We start from the raw sequence: 22,391 nt of genomic DNA, 5'->3' as shown, positions 1-22,391 counted from the left end.
CTCCTTACCCTCTCCCTTAAAACCCACATCCTTTCATCTTTCCTTTTCCTTCCCTCTTTCCTGACGAAGCAGCCGCCGGTTTCGAAAGCTCAAATTCTGTGTGTGTGTTTGTGTGTTTTATTCATTGTGCCTATCTACCGGCGCTTTCCCACTTGGTAAGTCTTGGAATCTTCGTTTTTAAGAGTATCATAATTAGTGATATAAAAGAATCATTGTGTACTACAGCTGAGAAAATGCTCTCATACATACAATCATGGTTTTATTCAAATAAGCTGACATTAAATACAAAGAAAACAAACTTTATACAGTATGGAAGAAAGTGTCAAGGGGAAAATATGTGCCTTAAGCTGGTTAGCAAACAAATAGAAAAAGAGTGCACCACAAAGTTTCTGGGAATGCGAATTGACGAAGATTTAAACTGGAATGAACACAGAAACTTAGCTCAGCATGTTTTGCCTTAAGAATAATATCCAAGGTATGCAGCAAAGAATGTATTAGAGTGGTGTACTTTAGTTATTTCCAATCAGTTGCAAGCTATGGCATAAGTTTTTGGGGAAAAACCAGGTCAAGACTAAATGACATTTTTATTATGCAAAAAAGAGCTATTCGTATCATGACACACAGCCCACCACAAGCTCACTGTAGACCCTTATTCAGACAACTAAAGATACTTACAATACCATCAATATATATTTTTAAATGTCTGGATATGATAAGTAAAAATAACTGCGATCTCCAAACCAACTCAAGCTACCACGAACACAGTACAAGGCATTGTAAAGACGTCCACATTCCCTATGTAGCAAAAACTAGAAGTCAGAAACATGTTAGCCACTTAGGAATAAAGCTTTTAAATGCACTTCCATCTCAAATTAAAGAATTGAAAGGGAAGAATAAATTCAAGCATGAAGTAAAAAAATACTTGATGGAAAAAATGCTACTACAGTGTAAATGAATACCTGTCTGACTGTGGATTGAAACCAGTACTTATTTCTTAGAAATTAAAACTAATTTAATGATGTTTTCGACTTCGTAATTATGGTACTTAGGAAAAATCTGTTAAATATCAGTAATATATTTTGTGTATAAGGCATAGTTCATGATCTAAAATTGTTTATCATGAGCACATACTTTTGTTTTTTGGGTAATAAGTTCTTGTACACTATTTATGTACTATATGTATGTAATATGTTTGCTGTTTGCATATGTTTATCAATTTATTGTGTATGTGTTATGTGTTACGTGTAACCAAATGACAAATCCTATATCACATGTTTGATGCCGGAGGCTGTGCAATACTTCGTAAGAATGAAATGCTTTTGATATCTTTTTCTTGTGGGCCTCATTTTGGTTAGCGAGATGTCACAACTGTTAACACTTGTAACAGGTCACAGGAAAATGTTGTGAATGGTGGTTTGAGAAGCATTACTTTTATGCAACATGAATTATGTTACGTGTGAGAAGGTGTGATGAATTTCTTAAATCACAGTGTGTTAGACTCTCACTCAAAACTTAATTAAAAGTTTAACACTGTGGACCATCCAGTTAGAAAAATTTTGGAGACATAAGACAAGCCATTTATTCTGTTATTTAATATTTTACTGGCACATTTGTGTCTAATGTATCTTAAAGAGTAACATTGCTAAAAAAGACCACACTTCGAGTTTAACTTTTCGTATTTATTTCAGTTCTTTTTCGCATTATGAATTATGGAATAATGATGGAGGGAAGTATAATTATGCGGAAAGAAAAAGTGAAGCGAGTTGTTGAGAAATTGCACACGTAATTGGCTTTCCTATGGAAAAGTTGAAGTGTGCGGTGGAACATGTAGTCAGCCAGTTAATCCATAAAATGTTTGGTGCACAGCCGCTTGTTAGAAATATTCAGCTGCAGCAATTTAATCTGTGTTCTTAGGATCCTGCCTAGGCACATCCTCGGGGGAAAAAAAGGTAAAATATTTTTGACGACCAATACTATATGTGAAAGCTTAGCTTTTCTTGTAGCTGTTCTTTATGTATATTAATTTCAACAATCAAGTTTTTCTTATTTGTGTGCCGGCCACAGTGGCTGAACGGTTCTAGGTGCTTCAGTCTGGGACCGCACGACCATTACGGCCGCCTCGGGCATGGATGTGTGTGATGTCCTTAGGTTAGTTAGGTTTAAGTAATTCTAAGTTCTAGGGGACTGATGACCTCAGATGTTACGTCCCATAGTGCTCAGAGCCATTTGAACCTATTTGTGTGTTTGCACTACTGAAGAGTGAAGAGTGTTGTCACTGTTGGCTGACTACATCACATGTCCTATGCTTTCAATATGTGCTGTGATTGGTTGATGAGATCACATCTCATGATTGGCTCACAAAAGGGCACTTTAATCTCTTCCTTTAATGCATTGGAAGCTACTGTCAGTATGTTTACATGGGCTCCCAAAACCAGAATATGTATGCTGGTTTCCCCAATACAGCTGTTGTTTGGACATGTAAACAGTCCAAAATCGATTCTGGAAATCTGCTTCTTGCTGCCGGAATCATTTCCACAATTGATTTTCAGTACCATGTAAACTCAAAGCCATTTTTGAAATTGCTTAGACTGTTAGGCTATGGATCGTTTCAAAAAATTTCAGCTAATATAGATAGAGTGACTTTCTGCACTAGGAAGGAGAAGTAGAAATATTACACTGAGTGTGAAGCTGTCTGCTTCTAATATTTAACTGAAGAGAAATAGCGAGAGTGAGTGCTAAATCAGAAACTGGAACAGCTCATTTCCAGATACCATATTTCACCGAGCTGGCAAATCTGATTCAGGTCTTAACATGTAAGTGCACTTCTGAAGATGGGTCGCCTGTGAATATAGTGTGTGCTATATTTGGTGGAATTCCTATTTATGCTTCCGTGATGTGAAAATATGCAGTGTAAATGTTGCTGCGTGTCAAAGATCTTTCCAAAAAGCAAAGTTATTTGCAAGGCTTCAGTTCCTAAATTGCTGGGAAGTTCTGTGCTGGTGTATAAAACCTTCACCATTGAAAGAGTTGATAAGTTTTACAGATCTGAATGGAAGTATGTCACTTAACACAGGAAAAGGTTACTTTCACCAGGAGTATAGCGTATTTTCACCTGGAAAAATGTATATTTTTAAGCAGGAAATCCAGTTTATTGTTCTATGGCTGTGTATACATGCTGAATTCATCTCCATGTATTTTTAGTCTGCTGTTTCACAGATAGAGAGTGCATCATACGACTGAGGTGTGTCCCAGCAACAGGGTCCTACCGCGAGGCAATCACATGGAGCACCTACTGCAGGAACTTCTGGCAGATGGCCGGCAACACCACATTACATGCAGATGATACTGTGACAGGGGGGAAGATCCATTTGTATGTTAGCTGCTGTGAGGTACTTACCTTCTAGGGATATTGCCAGCTTGTTTATCTCCATCCAAATGTGTTCCCAGACAGTAACATAGCCTCCAAAATGGAGCTTCAGAAGTCAATAGTATTGTTTTGAGACCGGAACCATTTCTCACTAAACAACTATACGACATTGTTGCTACTCGTGACATGTTATTTATTGAGTATGATCTCTCAAATGTTAGTAAGGCATTCGTAAGAGAGCTGAAAAGCAAGCTCAAAGTCAAAGGAGATTCCTGTGTTTATAGACTTTCAGACAAGACTCTCACATTCATTGTGTGGTGACTTCAGACAGGTTGTACTGTTGTTCAATTTCTGAGAGATTTGTATGATCTGTTTAATAATATTCCTTCTTGCCAAGCTGATTTCGACCATATTACAAGCCCCTCTGTTTTCCTGCAGAAGTCTATGTTTTTGCTTGGAAAATACAGTGGTATCAGTCTGAGCTCAGCAAATATTAAAAGCTGTTTAAAATGTGTAAAGGAATTAGGAACAGAAGTAGGTAAGACTGAAACCTGAGATCAGTGCTAGAATCTGTAAAGAGTCATAGCTACCAAGCGTGTGTGTGTGTGTGTGTGCGTGCGTGTGTGCGCATGCATGTGTGTGCGTGCGTGTATAGGTGTGTGTATGTGTGTGTGTGTGTGTGTGTGTGTGTGTGTGTGTGTGTGTGTGTGTGTGTGTTTTTGAGGGACAATATACTGATGGCTGATGTCACCATTTTTGAGACTAGATGCTCAGTTTCAGTCATTTCTGACTAAACTTCCGTCTGATGATCCCTTAATTCTGTTTCTCTATAGTCCCTCTAGTTTGTGGTCAGAGAGTTACTGAGAAAATTCGTCAAACAGGATGTTTTTAGAATCAGACTAGCTTCAGAATAGATGTGAATGGTGACATTAACTAGTTCCAACCTCAAAAAGTGGACATCAGGCACAGAACCAAAAAGCTGTGGATGAATGTGACTTATCGAAGAAAGGTATCTAGGCATTCTGGAATGAGTGCCTTACGTTTGTGAAGAGTATGGTATCCAAAATTCTGTATAAACTGCCTGTGGCATATCCTTTTGCAAAGGGCATTCAAGAAGCGACAATTAATGCCAACCGTGAGAAAAGGGTGCCCATGAGAAAAGACAGTTAGGCATAGCAATGACACACCTCACTACCTCAAATTGCATTGGTGATTGTGAGGCTGACAGCATTGCCCATTAGTTCCAAAATCTAGTAGAGATGATGTCAATAAAGGAAATCCTTAAAGAATTTGATGAGGATCGTGCTCATTCAGGTCAAGAATGGATTCGAAAGTGCAAAGAGATTTATCAGATTTGCTTCCAGTCTCTTCCATGACAATGCCAGCCCTGAAAGAGGTTTCTCCAACAACTCTGTTCTCTTTACGAGGAAAAAAAACCTCTCATACTTGTTTGAGCTTTTTGTGGTGCAGTCAAGGTCATAGAAGTATTGTATCTCTATCTGTCACAAAGCAGTTAATCTGCTTCATTTAATGACATCATTAAATGTTCATGTATGTGCCCTTAAGAGACTAGTTTATTACTGTTCTTCCATAATTTTTTTGCTCAAACTGCGTTTGAACTGTATCCTTAATCTCTTTGTAAAAATGTAATTTTTTTACTGAAATGGATAATGCTCTTTGCTTTTATGTCTATGTCCTCCCAACAGTTGATTGCTTCTAGTGTAAATGTTTATTAATAGATGTTTTACTTCATTGCAACCTAGTGTCATTATAAATTTTCTGTAATTTTTGGTCAAATTACATTTTACATTTCATTTTACCATCAGATCCTGGAATGTTTATTTCTTAGTTAAAATAAACCATATTCGTTTTAAGTTTTTTTCTGTATATAACCCCCATTATGTTCCTTTACATTGACAAAATTTGTAGGTTTTGTTGTAAAACCGATGAAAATTAGGTAGGGGCTAACTGCAATATAACCTTGGAAAAATCAAAATTGACATTGATTTTTTTTTAATATCCTGTTTCTGAAAGATAGAAAATAAGAAAAACCACAAATAAAGTTGAAAGTATTTAAAAGTAGATAGGAAAAACAATGAAAAAGAAAGCCTCGACAAGGGTACAAGATGCCTAAGAACGTAGAGGAGAAGAGATATATTGCACAAAAAGTAACTTTGATTATGATGGGATACTTGAGAATTGTGAGGAACTTAATAAAGTAAGTTGGAAAACAAAATAATTTCTGTATTCAATTATTTTTGTTTTAGAATACCTCTGTACACTGTGGAGTGTCCATTCATCTCTCAGCAGATGAACTGCATTTCTTTTGGCATGTCAGCACTTTTGTTTAATTTGTATGATTTTATAGTAAGTGAAATGTGATGACTGGAATCTATATTGTTGTGGATATTTACACTGCGTAAATAGATTACATCACACTAAAAAATCTCATTCCATCTCTCAAAATGAGTTAACAGTCACATTGAAATAACTTATTTATGTTAACCAGGTAGACAACTTCTAGTTCCACCTGGAATGATAGTGCTGTTGTGTTTGTTGTTAAGATTCCATTACTGTTGCAGCTAGGTCACTGTTAAAGGTCGATTGAGAAAATTACACCTTACGACAACCAAATAAGCTCAGTAAAACGAACTACTGTAAAGTTTTTTGCTGCTCACATAGTTTAACTGGTTAATAAATGCTCGTAAATTTTGTAATTATATCATAGAGTGTCTGCTTAACTTTGTAAATCTCTCGTGCTGATTATGTGTGTACATGTCTTCTCAGTGTAATGATACAAGTATTTTAAGCTTCAACACATCTACATCTACATGGATACTAAGTTCTTCATAATTGTAATACCTAGGTATTTATTTGAATTTACGGCTTTTAGATTAGACTGATTTATCGTGTAACCGGAGTTTAATGAGTTCCTTTTAGCACTCGTGTGGATGACCTCACACTTTTCATGTAGAAGCCCATGTCATCCAGCAACTGTTGTACACAATGTTGTTGTTGTGGTCTTCAGTCCCGAGACTGGTTTGATGCAGCTCTCCACGCTACTCCATGCTGTGCAAGCTTCTTCATCTCCCAGTACGTACTGCAGCCTACATCCTTCTGGATCCCTCCCCAGCCGGAGAAGTGTCCCAGTCCTTCGGCGTCTGCCGGTCGAGGGCGCCTCTCCCGGGCTGCCCCTTCCAGGCCAAAGGTGTGACGCCGCGCGAAGACCGTGAGATCCGCGGTCTGTCGGCCCGCAGGTCGCCCGGTCTCTTTCTGTTCCCGATCTCGCTGCAGCTGGCTCCTTTATGCCACACAGCCCTCCTCGATCCCAGCCTGAAAAGAAGAAGAAACGTAAGTCCCGGGACAAAGAGCCTCTGGTGTCACCGGAGGTCCCTTCTCCGACTTCACAACCGGATTCTGACCTGTCGTTCGTGGATGTCGCCCCCTCCTTGTCGGTGACGGGTGCAGACCTGGCGGTATGACTGGATTTAGCGTGTTCGGCCCCCCTTTGAACCGTCGTTCTGTGGTTCTCTGATGGAATTGTGATGGATACTATCGTCACCTTCTGGAATTGAAATCCCTTCTTCCGTCCTACCCTGCAGCTTGTGTGGTTCTCCAGGAATCTCATTTTACTGACGCTCACTCATCGACCCTCCGTGGGTTCCGTGTTTTCTGTCGAAATCGGGTCAGACCCCTGCGGGCTTCTGGTGGCGTCTGTACGTCGGTCCGTACAGACATTGCTAGCACGTGGATTCCTCTTCAAACTACATTGGAAGCGGTTGCTGTTAGTATCCACCTAGACTCTGCGGTCACGGTTTGCAATCTTTATCTCTCTCCTGACAGGACCCTTACACCTGCTGCCTTAACTGTCCTTCCTCAGCAACTTCCTCCTCCCTTCCTCCTCCTTGGGGATTTTAATGCTCATCGTCCCTTGTGGGGCAGTGCCTTTCCATCTAGACGAGGTCTTCTTATAGACCAATTTATTGCAGACCACTACCTGTGCCTTCTTAACGATGGCTCCCCTACTCATTTCAGTGCAGGTCATGGTACCTTTTCTGCCATTGATCTTTCTCTTTCTTCTCCCTCTCTCCTCCCTTCATTACACCGGTCGCCATACGACGACCTTTTTGATAGTGACCATTTCCTGTCGATTATCTCGCTCCCTTCCAGCTCCCCGATGGACAGGTTACCTCGTCGGTCTTTCCAACGTGCCGATTGGCCTCTATACACAGCACAGGTCGTGTTTTCTCCTCTTTCTCGGGTTGTATCGATGACGTCCTACGTGATGTGTCTGAAGCTTGTTCGTGCTGCTAGTCTTTCTGTCCTGTGCTCATCTGGGCCATTTCGTCGCCGGCGAGTCCCGTGGTGGAGTACGGCCATTGCCATTGCCATTGCCATCTGTGATTGCCGTAGAGCTTTGCAACACTTTAAGACACACCCATCTGTAGCCAGCCTTACTACTTTTAAACGCCTCCGCACTAAAGCCCATTATTTAATCAAACAGAGCAAGCGGATATGTTGGGAACGATTCGTTTCTTCCCTCGGTTCTGCTGTCCCTCTGCCACGGGTACGGGCTACACTTCGCTCTCTCCGAGGTTGCCATCGGCAGTCCGCCCTCCCAGGCCTTCACCTCCCAGATGGCCTTTGTACGGACCCGTTGGTTCTTGCAGAATATCTTGCGACCCATTTTGCAGTGGCATCAGCATCAGCCTCCTATCCAGCTGCTTTCCTTCACCAAAATCAGCAGGCTGAAGCCTCCACCTTCTGTTTCACCCCTTGTGAGTCAGAATTTTACAACGAACCTTTTACTGAATGGGAATTTCTTTCTGCTCTATCTTCTTCTCATGATACAGCCCCTGGCCCAGATTCCATTCATAACCAACTGCTTCAACATCTCAGTGCTCCACAATGGCAGCATCATCTTTGGGTGTTTAACCGTATCTGACTCCAGGGCGACTTCCCTTCCCAGTGGAGGGATAGCATCGTGGTTCCTGTCCTTAAGCCTGGTAAGAACTCCCTATCTGTTGACAGCTATCGGCCAATTAATCTGACCAATGTTGTTTGTAAGTTACTCGAACGGATGGTAGCCCGTCGGCTCGATTGGGTCCTCGAATCTCGGGACCTATTGTCCCCTTACCAGTGTGGCTTTCGAGAGGGACGGTCTCCAATCGATCATTTACTTCGCTCGGAATCCACAGTTCGGCAGGCTTTTTCCCAGCGCTGCCATTTGGTTGCAGTGTTTTCTGACCTTCGCGAGGCCTATGACACGGCCTGGTGCCATCACATCTAACTTAGCCTTCATCAGTGGGGTCTTCGGGGCACACTCCCGAATTTTATCCGCCAGTTCCTGTTCCGTCGGTCATTCAGAGTTCGAGTTGGTACTGTTTTTAGTTCTCCACGGACCCAGGAGACGGGCATCCCACGCGGGTTCTGTCTTGAGTGTCCTTCTTTTCCTCATTGCTATCGATGGACTTGTGGCCTCTGTCGGTCCCTTGGTCGCCCCTGCCCTGTATGTCGATGATTTCTGCATCGATGGCATCTGCAGAACGGCAGCTCCAGGGAGCTATACGGCGTGCCTCTGCATGGACCATCTCACACGGGTTTCAGTTCTCTCCTTCAGAATCGCGGGTGTTCCACTTCTGTCGCCGTACTACGACCCACCCTGATCCAGAGCTCTGTCTCGGTGCACAGCGATTGCCTGTGGTCCCACAGTTTTGTTTCCTGGGTCCTCTTTTCGACAACAAGCTCACTTCGCTGCCACGTATCAGACTCCTGAAGGTAGGATGTTTCCGTAAACTCAATGTCCTTCGCTTCCTTGCCCACTCCTCTTGGGGTGCGCACCGTTCCCTCCTCCTCTGTCTTTATCGTGCTCTAGTTCTGTCACGCTTGGACCATGGTTGTCAAGTTTATGGTTCAGCTGCTCCTTCCACACTGCACGTGCTGGATCCAGTCCACCATCGTGGTATCCGTTTGGCCACCGGTGCCTTCCCTACTAGCCCTGTTGATAGTCTCCTGGCTGAAGCTGGGATCCCTCCCCCCCCCCCCCCTTTCTGTTTGGCAGTCCCAGCATTTGCACTCGCTATCTGTTCCTCTCCCCCTCATCCTTCCTATTCTATCCTGTTCCCAGACCATGGACGTCGCCCACCCGACGGCCGCCCTCGGGCGGGTTTACCGGTTGGGCTCCGCCTTGTGTGTTTTTGCCGTGATTTTCAGCTTTCTTCTTTGTCCTGTCTTCCTCGTTCCCCCCCCCCCCCCCCCCCCCCCCTTTGTTAGCTTCTCAGCCTCGAATTCGGATGGATCTCCGCCGAGGTCCGAAAGATTCCATCCCCCCCGGTGGTGTTCCATTTTATGGGAGTTTCGGGATGCTGTTGTTTTTTATACTGATGGCTCTAAATCTGCTGATCGTGTTGGGTATGCCTTCACGTCCTCTGTTGGAATGGAAAATCATCTGCTGCCACCTACATGTGCAGTGTTTACTGTGGAATTGATGGCAATTTCCCAGGCCCTTACCTTTATTAAACAGTCCCAACACCACCGCGTTTTGTTATGTACGGATTCGATGAGTGGCCTTCTTGCTATTGACCGGTGTTTTTCGAGCCATCCCTTGGTCTCTGCCATCCGTGACCATCTCGCTGATATTCACCGTGCTGCTTGTTCCATTGACTTCCTTTGGGTCCCTGGCCGTGTGGGTATCCCGGGTAATGAGCTCGCTGATCGTTTGGCTGGGGGAGCAGTCACTTACACCCCCCCCCCCCCCAAATCCCACTTTGCACAGTTGTGGGACAATTCTTGGGGGTCTACTCCCCTGTCGAATAAACTTCGTGCGATTAAGGTGACACCAGGCCCGTGGCGTTCTTTCTTTTGCCTCTCCCAAAAGGACTCGACCGCACTGTGTCGTCTCCGCATTGGCCGTACCAGGCTGACCTGTGGCTTTCTTTTGCATGATGAGCCACCCCCACTTTGTGGTTGTGGAGCCTTCCAGTCAGTTGAGTGCCCCCTTCATTTGGCTCTGTGTGCTAAGTGCAGACTCCCCCACACTTTACATTTGATGTTGGCTGATGATTCCCGGATGGTCTCTGGTTCTCGGTTTCCCCCGGGAAAGTGGTTTATATTCTCAGTTTTAAGGTTTTTAATCTCTCTCTGGTGTTGGGGCAGGGCGGTGAGTGTTTGGGTGTCTCCCACTGTAAGCCGTGGTTGGAGATTCCCGATTCACCTCCCTGACGGAGATCCTGTTTTCTTCCCCTTTTACTCTGTTTTTACCTTTTTTTTAAAGATTGGTTAGTCTTCTTTTCCCATATGTATTTCTACACTAGCGGTTGCACCTTTTAAGTCACAAGTTGGTCTTGCCTATGCTGCTTGAGCATAGCGTTGGGTTCGTTCTCTTGCCGACTTCCCTTATTTTGTTTTTTTACCATTGACAACATAACTACCCTTTTACGTTTTTACCTTCTTCTCTTTTATTGCGCTGACTTTACTGAGATGTCCCATTAGCGGAATGGACCCTATTTGAAACAAGGGACTGATGACCTTGCTGTTTGGTCCCTTAAACCTCAAACAACCAGCCAACCAATCCTTCTGAATCTGCTTAGTGTATTCATCTCTTGGTCTCCCTCTATGATTTTTACCCTCCACACTGCCCTCCAATACTAAATTGGTGATCCCTCGATGTCTCAGAACATGTCCTACCAATCGATCCCTTCTTCTAGTCAAGTTGTGCCACAAACTCCTCTTCTCCCAAATTCTATTCAATACCTCCTCATTAGTTATGTGATCTACCCATGTAATCTTCAGCATTCTTCTGTAGCACCACATTTCGAAAGCTTCTATTCTCTTCTTGTCCAAACTATTTATCGTCCATGTTTCACTTCCATACATGGCCACACTCCATACAAATACTTTCAGAAACGTCTTCCTGACACTTATATCTATACTCGATGTTAACAAATTTCTCTTTTTCAGAAACGCTTTCCTTGCCATTGCCAGTCTACATTTTATATCCTCTCTACTTCGACCATCATCAGTTATTTTGCTCCCCAAATAGCAAAACTCCTTTACTACTTTAAGTGTCTCATTTCCTAAACTAATTCCCTCAGCATCACCTGACTTAATTCGACTACATTCCATTATCCTCGTTTTGCTTTTGTTGATGTTCATCTTATATCCTCCTTTCAAGACACTGTCCATTCCGTTCAACTGCTCTACCAACTCCTTTGCTGTCTCTAACAGAATTACAATGTCATTGGCAAACCTCAAAGTTTTTATTTCTTCTGAATGGATTTTAATGCCTGCTCCGAATTTTTCTTTTGTTTCCTTTACTGCTTGCTCAATATACAGATTGATTAACATTGGGGAGAGGCTACAACCCTGTAACCCTGTCTCATTCCCTTCCCAACCACTGCTTCCCTTTCGTGCCCATCGACTCTTACAACTGCCATCTAGTTTAGTTTTTGTACAAATTGTAAATAGCCTTTCACCCCCTGTATTTTACCCCTGCCACCTTTAGAATTTGAAAGAATTCCAGTCAACATTGTCAGAAGCTTTCTCTAAGTCTACAAATGCTATAATCATAGGTTTGCCTTTCCTCAGTCTTTCCTCTGAGAGTTGTCGTAAGGTCAGTATTGCCTCACGTGTTCCAACATTTCTACGGAATCCAAACTGATCTTCCCTGAGGTCGACTTCTACCAGTTTTTCCATTTGTCTGTAAAGAATTTGTGTTAGTATTTTGCAGCTGTGACTTATTAACCTGATAGTTCGGTAATTTTCACATCTGTGAACACCTGCTTTCTTTGGGATTGGAGTCTGAGGGTATTTCGCCTGTCTCATACATCTTGCTCAGCAGGTAGTAGTTTTGTCATGACTGGCTCTCCCAAGGCCGTCAGTGGTTCTAATGGAATGTTGTCTACTCTGGGGGCCTTGTTTCGACTCAGGTCTTTCAGTGCTCTGTCAAACTCTTCACCCAGTATTGTATCTCCCATTTCATCTTCATCTACATCCTCTTCCACTTCCATAATATTGTCCTCAAGTACATCGCCCTTGTATAGACCCTCTGTATACTCCTTCCACCTTTCTGCTTTCCCTTCTTTGCTTAGAACTGGGTTTCCATCTGAGCTCTTGATATTCATACAAGTGGTTCTCTTTTCTCCAAAGGTCCCTTTAATTTTCCTATAGGCAGTATCTATCTCACCCCTAGTGAGATAAGCCTCTACATCCTTACATTTGTCCTTTAGCCACCCCTGCTTAGCCATTTTGCATTTCCTGTTGATCTCCTTTTTGAGACGTTTGTATTCCTTTTTGCCTGCTCATTCACTGCATTTTTATATTTTCACCTTTCATCAATTAAACTCAATATTTCTTTTGTTACCTAAGGATTTCTACTAGCCCTCGTCTTTTTACCTACTTGATCGTCTGCTGCCTTCACTACTTCATAGCTACCCACAATATGATGTGCAAATCTTCATTTGAAGTTAAATCAGATTGAAACACAATTCTGGATCTCCTGAAAGGGAAACAATATCCTTTTTATTTCAAGATGTGAACCAAATTGATTGATATACTGTCTGAGATGTTTGCAACATTTTCTCGTAAATTGTTGCTTTACTTGGCAATGCTATATACATGTATACCTCTTGAAAATCATTCCAATACTATGGGCATAACACCTCCTGGAACAGATTCCGATAATACTAGCAAAACACATCTGTCTGCATGGCAGCAGAGATGTGGAGCATTACTAACCGTTTTCATTTCTACCGCTATGCGAGCTAGAATGTTCTTACCCCCTCAGTACATCTTGTACATGCACATACTCTCCTCTCTCTCTCTCTCTCTCTCTCTATCACACACACACACACACACACACACACACACACACACACACACACAGAGAGAGAGAGAGAGAGAGAGAGAGAGAGAGAGAGAGAGATACACACCCATTTCCTAAATGTCGCAAGTGCTCTTAAATTCTTCTTCCAGGAGGAGGAGCCACTGGCTATGCAAGCTTTCATAAATCTTGTAACTTTTGTATGTGTGCTCCCCTGCTGCTGCTGCTTAGTGAGTCAATTTTTTATCTATCAGATTATATGAGAAAGATTGGATTAGATATACTTCTACATCACAAACCCACACAAGATTTTTACAGATGTCGAGCCTCACGAATATCTCCTCTCCCCTTAGGGTCGCTGACAAAACACGATATCAAAAACTTTCAAGCTATTGAGCTGGGCTAATTTACATATAGGTTGTACATTTCATAACACACATATTTTTAAATTCCCAAATGGGATTAATCTGAAGACAGTCATGATTGATAAATTTTTTACTCTGTTAACATCACAGTGCAACCATAATTCTGGTAAATCACCAGAAGATTTAACGTCTGCACAGTTAAGGCCAACTGCCAGTCAATAAACAGTTATCAAAACACGAGCTCATTTAAATGTAATTTCAGGTAACATGCAGTAGTTTGGACGTTTAGCACAATAATCAACAATTCTGTAAAATCCCTTGTTAAATACAATATCATAACTTTTAAATACTCTAAGTGTCTTAAGACATCAGATAATTCCAAAAATGTCAGACATTCTCATACGTCTACACTTTGGTCTCCACATAAACAAATATGAATGAATTCTGCGACATACGGCTATGTGTGGTGTACTGCCAAAGGTATTGGGCAAACCTTCAATAGCATTCAGTTTCCTTATGCTAATTTGATCAGTAATCTATCTCTAACAAATGCAATGCAGGCTAGCATGTAGATGGCTATCTCAAAATGAACTAGATGAACTATTATTATTGAAATCACTATAAGAAGTAGCAAAGAAAGTAGGCCTTTGAATATCATTTGAAAAAACGGAGATTATGCTAACTGAGCTACCACTTGCAAACGAAAGTACAATAGGAGAAGAGGAAATCAAAATTGTTGATAAATTTAAATATTTAGGCGAAATAATAACATACAATCTAAATGAGAAGCCATGATGGCAGAATAGAATAAAAAAAACTGATTACGTTACCAAAACTACATATAACAAAGAAAGCCTATCTATAGATGCAAAATTAAAACAGTGTAAAACAGTTACACAAGCAGAAATAACGTATGCAGCTGAACTATCTTCAAAACAACTAATACAGCAGAAATGGACAGAATACTAAAAATAGGAATAATAATAATTAGGAAATGTATAAATAAACAGTATAAAATAAATGGACATTGGAGAATAGCATCAAATGAAACAGTATATAAGAAAATACAACCCGTCATGAGTACGATCCGTAAGAAACACACCTCATTCTTTGGACATCTGATGAGAACTACAGAAAACAGAATTAGTAAAAAAAAAAAATAATAAAAAAATTGTGGAATAGCAAGAGCAACATTAAATGGATCACAGAAATTAAGGAAGATATAAAAGAACTCCGAATTACAGTAGATGACCTAAAAAACAACAAAAAATCGGTACACTGCAACACCTGCAAACCAGACTACAAATGAAAATCAATAAAACGAGTACAGGAAGGGTGGTCTCAGATAAAGAAAGAAAGAAAATATCTGAAAGAATGAAGAAATATTGGACAGAATTTCATATAAGAATAGACTCTAATAATTATATTACCTAAATATCATATTAAGTTATTGTTGAGCCAAATTGTATCCCTGTGTAACAACTTGTTTACAACTTTGTATTTTTGACTAGAGTGGCCAATGAAGGCTATAAAATAAATAATAATAATAATGAAACTTCCTGGCAGATTAAAACTGTGTGCCCGACCGAGACTCGAACTCGGGACCTTTGCCTTTCGCGGGCAAGTGCTCTACCAACTGAGCTACCGAAGCACGACTCACGTCCGGTACTCACAGCTTTACTTCTGCCAGTATCCGTCTCCTACCTTCCAAACTTTACAGAAGCTCTTCTGCGAACCTTGCAGAACTAGCACTCCTGAAAGAAAGGATATTGCGGAGACATGGCTTAGCCACAGCCTGGGGGATGTTTCCAGAATGAGATTTTCACTCTGCAGCGGAGTGTGCGCTGATATGAAACTTCCTGGCAGATTAAAACTGTGTGCCCGACCGAGACTCGAACTCGGGACCTTTGCCTTTCGCGGGCAAGTGCTCTACCAACTGAGCTACCGAAGCACGACTCACGTCCGGTACTCACAGCTTTACTTCTGCCAGTATCCGTCTCCTACCTTCCAAACTTTACAGAAGCTCTTCTGCGAACCTTGCAGAACTAGCACTCCTGAAAGAAAGGATATTGCGGAGACATGGCTTAGCCACAGCCTGGGGGATGTTTCCAGAATGAGATTTTCACTCTGCAGCGGAGTGTGCGCTGATATGAAACTTCCTGGCAGATTAAAACTGTGTGCCCGACCGAGACTCGAACTCGGGACCTTTGCCTTTCGCGGGCAAGTGCTCTACCAACTGAGCTACCGAAGCACGACTCACGTCCGGTACTCACAGCTTTACTTCTGCCAGTATCCGTCTCCTACCTTCCAAACTTTACAGAAGCTCTTCTGCGAACCTTGCAGAACTAGCACTCCTGAAAGAAAGGATATTGCGGAGACATGGCTTAGCCACAGCCTGGGGGATGTTTCCAGAATGAGATTTTCACTCTGCAGCGGAGTGTGCGCTGATATGAAACTTCCTGGCAGATTAAAACTGTGTGCCCGACCGAGACTCGAACTCGGGACCTTTGCCTTTCGCGGGCAAGTGCTCTACCAACTGAGCTACCGAAGCACGACTCACGTCCGGTACTCACAGCTTTACTTCTGCCAGTATCCGTCTCCTACCTTCCAAACTTTACAGAAGCTCTTCTGCGAACCTTGCAGAACTAGCACTCCTGAAAGAAAGGATATTGCGGAGACATGGCTTAGCCACAGCCTGGGGGATGTTTCCAGAATGAGATTTTCACTCTGCAGCGGAGTGTGCGCTGATATGAAACTTCCTGGCAGATTAAAACTGTGTGCCCGACCGAGACTCGAACTCGGGACCTTTGCCTTTCGCGGGCAAGTGCTCTACCAACTGAGCTACCGAAGCACGACTCACGTCCGGTACTCACAGCTTTACTTCTGCCAGTATCCGTCTCCTACCTTCCAAACTTTACAGAAGCTCTTCTGCGAACCTTGCAGAACTAGCACTCCTGAAAGAAAGGATATTGCGGAGACATGGCTTAGCCACAGCCTGGGGGATGTTTCCACAATGAGATTTTCACTCTGCAGCGGAGTGTGCGCTGATATGAAACTTCCTGGCAGATTAAAACTGTGTGCCCGACCGAGACTCGAACTCGGGACCTTTGCCTTTCGCGGGCAAGTGCTCTACCAACTGAGCTACCGAAGCACGACTCACGTCCGGTACTCACAGCTTTACTTCTGCCAGTATCCGTCTCCTACCTTCCAAACTTTACAGAAGCTCTTCTGCGAACCTTGCAGAACTAGCACTCCTGAAAGAAAGGATATTGCGGAGACATGGCTTAGCCACAGCCTGGGGGATGTTTCCAGAATGAGATTTTCACTCTGCAGCGGAGTGTGCGCTGATATGAAACTTCCTGGCAGATTAAAACTGTGTGCCCGACCGAGACTCGAACTCGGGACCTTTGCCTTTCGCGGGCAAGTGCTCTACCAACTGAGCTACCGAAGCACGACTCACGTCCGGTACTCACAGCTTTACTTCTGCCAGTATCCGTCTCCTACCTTCCAAACTTTACAGAAGCTCTTCTGGAAACATCCCCCAGGCTGTGGCTAAGCCATGTCTCCGCAATATCCTTTCTTTCAGGAGTGCTAGTTCTGCAAGGTTCGCAGAAGAGCTTCTGTAAAGTTTGGAAGGTAGGAGACGGATACTGGCAGAAGTAAAGCTGTGAGTACCGGACGTGAGTCGTGCTTCGGTAGCTCAGTTGGTAGAGCACTTGCCCGCGAAAGGCAAAGGTCCCGAGTTCGAGTCTCGGTCGGGCACACAGTTTTAATCTGCCAGGAAGTTTCATATCAGCGCACACTCCGCTGCAGAGTGAAAATCTCATTGTGGAAACATCCCCCAGGCTGTGGCTAAGCCATGTCTCCGCAATATCCTTTCTTTCAGGAGTGCTAGTTCTGCAAGGTTCGCAGAAGAGCTTCTGTAAAGTTTGGAAGGTAGGAGACGGATACTGGCAGAAGTAAAGCTGTGAGTACCGGACGTGAGTCGTGCTTCGGTAGCTCAGTTGGTAGAGCACTTGCCCGCGAAAGGCAAAGGTCCCGAGTTCGAGTCTCGGTCGGGCACACAGTTTTAATCTACCAGGAAGTTTCATATCAGCGCACACTCCGCTGCAGAGTGAAAATCTCATTCTGGAAACATCCCCCAGGCTGTGGCTAAGCCATGTCTCCGCAATATCCTTTCTTTCGGGAGTGCTAGTTCTGCAAGGTTCGCAGAAGAGCTTCTGTAAAGTTTGGAAGGTAGGAGACGGATACTGGCAGAAGTAAAGCTGTGAGTACCGGACGTGAGTCGTGCTTCGGTAGCTCAGTTGGTAGAGCACTTGCCCGCGAAAGGCAAAGGTCCCGAGTTCGAGTCTCGGTCGGGCACACACTTTTAATCTGCCAGGAAGTTTCATATCAGCGCACACTCCGCTGCAGAGTGAAAATCTCATTCTGGAAACATCCCCCAGGCTGTGGCTAAGCCATGTCTCCGCAATATCCTTTCTTTCAGGAGTGCTAGTTCTGCAAGGTTCGCAGAAGAGCTTCTATAAAGTTTGGAAGGTAGGAGACGGATACTGGCAGAAGTAAAGCTGTGAGTACCGGACGTGAGTCGTGCTTCGGTAGCTCAGTTGGTAGAGCACTTGCCCGCGAAAGGCAAAGGTCCCGAGTTCGAGTCTCGGTCGGGCACACAGTTTTAATCTGCCAGGAAGTTTCATATCAGCGCACACTCCGCTGCAGAGTGAAAATCTCATTCTGGAAACATCCCCCAGGCTGTGGCTAAGCCATGTCTCCGCAATATCCTTTCTTTCAGGAGTGCTAGTTCTGCAAGGTTCGCAGAAGAGCTTCTGTAAAGTTTGGAAGGTAGGAGACGGATACTGGCAGAAGTAAAGCTGTGAGTACCGGACGTGAGTCGTGCTTCGGTAGCTCAGTTGGTAGAGCACTTGCCCGCGAAAGGCAAAGGTCCCGAGTTCGAGTCTCGGTCGGGCACACAGTTTTAATCTGCCAGGAAGTTTCATATCAGCGCACACTCCGCTGCAGAGTGAAAATCTCATTGTGGAAACATCCCCCAGGCTGTGGCTAAGCCATGTCTCCGCAATATCCTTTCTTTCAGGAGTGCTAGTTCTGCAAGGTTCGCAGAAGAGCTTCTGTAAAGTTTGGAAGGTAGGAGACGGATACTGGCAGAAGTAAAGCTGTGAGTACCGGACGTGAGTCGTGCTTCGGTAGCTCAGTTGGTAGAGCACTTGCCCGCGAAAGGCAAAGGTCCCGAGTTCGAGTCTCGGTCGGGCACACAGTTTTAATCTGCCAGGAAGTTTCATATCAGCGCACACTCCGCTGCAGAGTGAAAATCTCATTGTGGAAACATCCCCCAGGCTGTGGCTAAGCCATGTCTCCGCAATATCCTTTCTTTCAGGAGTGCTAGTTCTGCAAGGTTCGCAGAAGAGCTTCTGTAAAGTTTGGAAGGTAGGAGACGGATACTGGCAGAAGTAAAGCTGTGAGTACCGGACGTGAGTCGTGCTTCGGTAGCTCAGTTGGTAGAGCACTTGCCCGCGAAAGGCAAAGGTCCCGAGTTCGAGTCTCGGTCGGGCACACAGTTTTAATCTGCCAGGAAGTTTCATATCAGCGCACACTCCGCTGCAGAGTGAAAATCTCATTGTGGAAACATCCCCCAGGCTGTGGCTAAGCCATGTCTCCGCAATATCCTTTCTTTCAGGAGTGCTAGTTCTGCAAGGTTCGCAGAAGAGCTTCTGTAAAGTTTGGAAGGTAGGAGACGGATACTGGCAGAAGTAAAGCTGTGAGTACCGGACGTGAGTCGTGCTTCGGTAGCTCAGTTGGTGGAGCACTTGCCCGCGAAAGGCAAAGGTCCCGAGTTCGAGTCTCGGTCGGGCACACACTTTTAATCTGCCAGGAAGTTTCATATCAGCGCACACTCCGCTGCAGAGTGAAAATCTCATTCTGGAAACATCCCCCAGGCTGTGGCTAAGCCATGTCTCCGCAATATCCTTTCTTTCAGGAGTGCTAGTTCTGCAAGGTTCGCAGAAGAGCTTCTATAAAGTTTGGAAGGTAGGAGACGGATACTGGCAGAAGTAAAGCTGTGAGTACCGGACGTGAGTCGTGCTTCGGTAGCTCAGTTGGTAGAGCACTTGCCCGCGAAAGGCAAAGGTCCCGAGTTCGAGTCTCGGTCGGGCACACAGTTTTAATCTGCCAGGAAGTTTCATATCAGCGCACACTCCGCTGCAGAGTGAAAATCTCATTCTGGAAACATCCCCCAGGCTGTGGCTAAGCCATGTCTCCGCAATATCCTTTCTTTCAGGAGTGCTAGTTCTGCAAGGTTCGCAGAAGAGCTTCTGTAAAGTTTGGAAGGTAGGAGACGGATACTGGCAGAAGTAAAGCTGTGAGTACCGGACGTGAGTCGTGCTTCGGTAGCTCAGTTGGTAGAGCACTTGCCCGCGAAAGGCAAAGGTCCCGAGTTCGAGTCTCGGTCGGGCACACAGTTTTAATCTGCCAGGAAGTTTCATATCAGCGCACACTCCGCTGCAGAGTGAAAATCTCATTGTGGAAACATCCCCCAGGCTGTGGCTAAGCCATGTCTCCGCAATATCCTTTCTTTCAGGAGTGCTAGTTCTGCAAGGTTCGCAGAAGAGCTTCTGTAAAGTTTGGAAGGTAGGAGACGGATACTGGCAGAAGTAAAGCTGTGAGTACCGGACGTGAGTCGTGCTTCGGTAGCTCAGTTGGTAGAGCACTTGCCCGCGAAAGGCAAAGGTCCCGAGTTCGAGTCTCGGTCGGGCACACAGTTTTAATCTGCCAGGAAGTTTCATATCAGCGCACACTCCGCTGCAGAGTGAAAATCTCATTGTGGAAACATCCCCCAGGCTGTGGCTAAGCCATGTCTCCGCAATATCCTTTCTTTCAGGAGTGCTAGTTCTGCAAGGTTCGCAGAAGAGCTTCTGTAAAGTTTGGAAGGTAGGAGACGGATACTGGCAGAAGTAAAGCTGTGAGTACCGGACGTGAGTCGTGCTTCGGTAGCTCAGTTGGTAGAGCACTTGCCCGCGAAAGGCAAAGGTCCCGAGTTCGAGTCTCGGTCGGGCACACAGTTTTAATCTGCCAGGAAGTTTCATATCAGCGCACACTCCGCTGCAGAGTGAAAATCTCATTGTGGAAACATCCCCCAGGCTGTGGCTAAGCCATGTCTCCGCAATATCCTTTCTTTCAGGAGTGCTAGTTCTGCAAGGTTCGCAGAAGAGCTTCTGTAAAGTTTGGAAGGTAGGAGACGGATACTGGCAGAAGTAAAGCTGTGAGTACCGGACGTGAGTCGTGCTTCGGTAGCTCAGTTGGTGGAGCACTTGCCCGCGAAAGGCAAAGGTCCCGAGTTCGAGTCTCGGTCGGGCACACAGTTTTAATCTGCCAGGAAGTTTCATATCAGCGCACACTCCGCTGCAGAGTGAAAATCTCATTCTGGAAACATCCCCCAGGCTGTGGCTAAGCCATGTCTCCGCAATATCCTTTCTTTCAGGAGTGCTAGTTCTGCAAGGTTCGCAGAAGAGCTTCTGTAAAGTTTGGAAGGTAGGAGACGGATACTGGCAGAAGTAAAGCTGTGAGTACCGGACGTGAGTCATGCTTCGGTAGCTCAGTTGGTAGAGCACTTGCCCGCGAAAGGCAAAGGTCCCGAGTTCGAGTCTCGGTCGGGCACACAGTTTTAATCTGCCAGGAAGTTTCATATCAGCGCACACTCCGCTGCAGAGTGAAAATCTCATTGTGGAAACATCCCCCAGGCTGTGGCTAAGCCATGTCTCCGCAATATCCTTTCTTTCAGGAGTGCTAGTTCTGCAAGGTTCGCAGAAGAGCTTCTGTAAAGTTTGGAAGGTAGGAGACGGATACTGGCAGAAGTAAAGCTGTGAGTACCGGACGTGAGTCGTGCTTCGGTAGCTCAGTTGGTAGAGCACTTGCCCGCGAAAGGCAAAGGTCCCGAGTTCGAGTCTCGGTCGGGCACACAGTTTTAATCTGCCAGGAAGTTTCATATCAGCGCACACTCCGCTGCAGAGTGAAAATCTCATTGTGGAAACATCCCCCAGGCTGTGGCTAAGCCATGTCTCCGCAATATCCTTTCTTTCAGGAGTGCTAGTTCTGCAAGGTTCGCAGAAGAGCTTCTGTAAAGTTTGGAAGGTAGGAGACGGATACTGGCAGAAGTAAAGCTGTGAGTACCGGACGTGAGTCGTGCTTCGGTAGCTCAGTTGGTAGAGCACTTGCCCGCGAAAGGCAAAGGTCCCGAGTTCGAGTCTCGGTCGGGCACACAGTTTTAATCTGCCAGGAAGTTTCATATCAGCGCACACTCCGCTGCAGAGTGAAAATCTCATTCTGGAAACATCCCCCAGGCTGTGGCTAAGCCATGTCTCCGCAATATCCTTTCTTTCAGGAGTGCTAGTTCTGCAAGGTTCGCAGAAGAGCTTCTGTAAAGTTTGGAAGGTAGGAGACGGATACTGGCAGAAGTAAAGCTGTGAGTACCGGACGTGAGTCGTGCTTCGGTAGCTCAGTTGGTAGAGCACTTGCCCGCGAAAGGCAAAGGTCCCGAGTTCGAGTCTCGGTCGGGCACACAGTTTTAATCTGCCAGGAAGTTTCATATCAGCGCACACTCCGCTGCAGAGTGAAAATCTCATTCTGAATAATAATAATAATAATAATGATAATAATAATAATAATAATTGTTGTTATTATCGTCGTCGTCATGCACTGTTAGTATGAAGCTATTTCTATTAAGCCTCACAGGAGGTGCCAGTAGTATGCACAGCTAATGTCTCCTGCATGCATTAACATTTAAACAACTGAGAACTTGTCAGATAAATGACAGCTTGTTACATAATGAGTGCAC

The 22,391-nt window shown here is 44.5% G+C and overlaps 1 protein-coding gene across 7 annotated transcripts in view; it reads left to right on the top strand.

The window, feature by feature from the left end:
- LOC126295267 (probable ATP-dependent RNA helicase DDX60) overlaps window positions 1-22,391 on the top strand; it is a 241,222-nt gene that overhangs the window by 112,291 nt on the left and 106,540 nt on the right. For 2 of the 7 annotated variants that reach the window (XM_049987690.1, XM_049987696.1), the window contains exon 2: window positions 1,689-1,949. The exons of 3 other annotated variants lie outside the window; for them this stretch is intronic. The gene's annotated coding sequence lies outside the window, so the exon portion shown is untranslated. Of the gene's footprint in view, window positions 1-4; window positions 156-1,688; window positions 1,950-22,391 lie in introns of those variants that run through there. 2 more of the 7 variants (XM_049987693.1, XM_049987694.1) reach the window with 2 other exon arrangements.

Source organism: Schistocerca gregaria, chromosome 11, assembly GCF_023897955.1.
Source record: "Schistocerca gregaria isolate iqSchGreg1 chromosome 11, iqSchGreg1.2, whole genome shotgun sequence".
Lineage (NCBI taxonomy): Eukaryota > Metazoa > Arthropoda > Insecta > Orthoptera > Acrididae > Schistocerca > Schistocerca gregaria.
The sequence above is the reverse complement of the archived record's forward strand: the minus strand, read 5'-3'. Positions and strand labels throughout refer to the sequence as shown.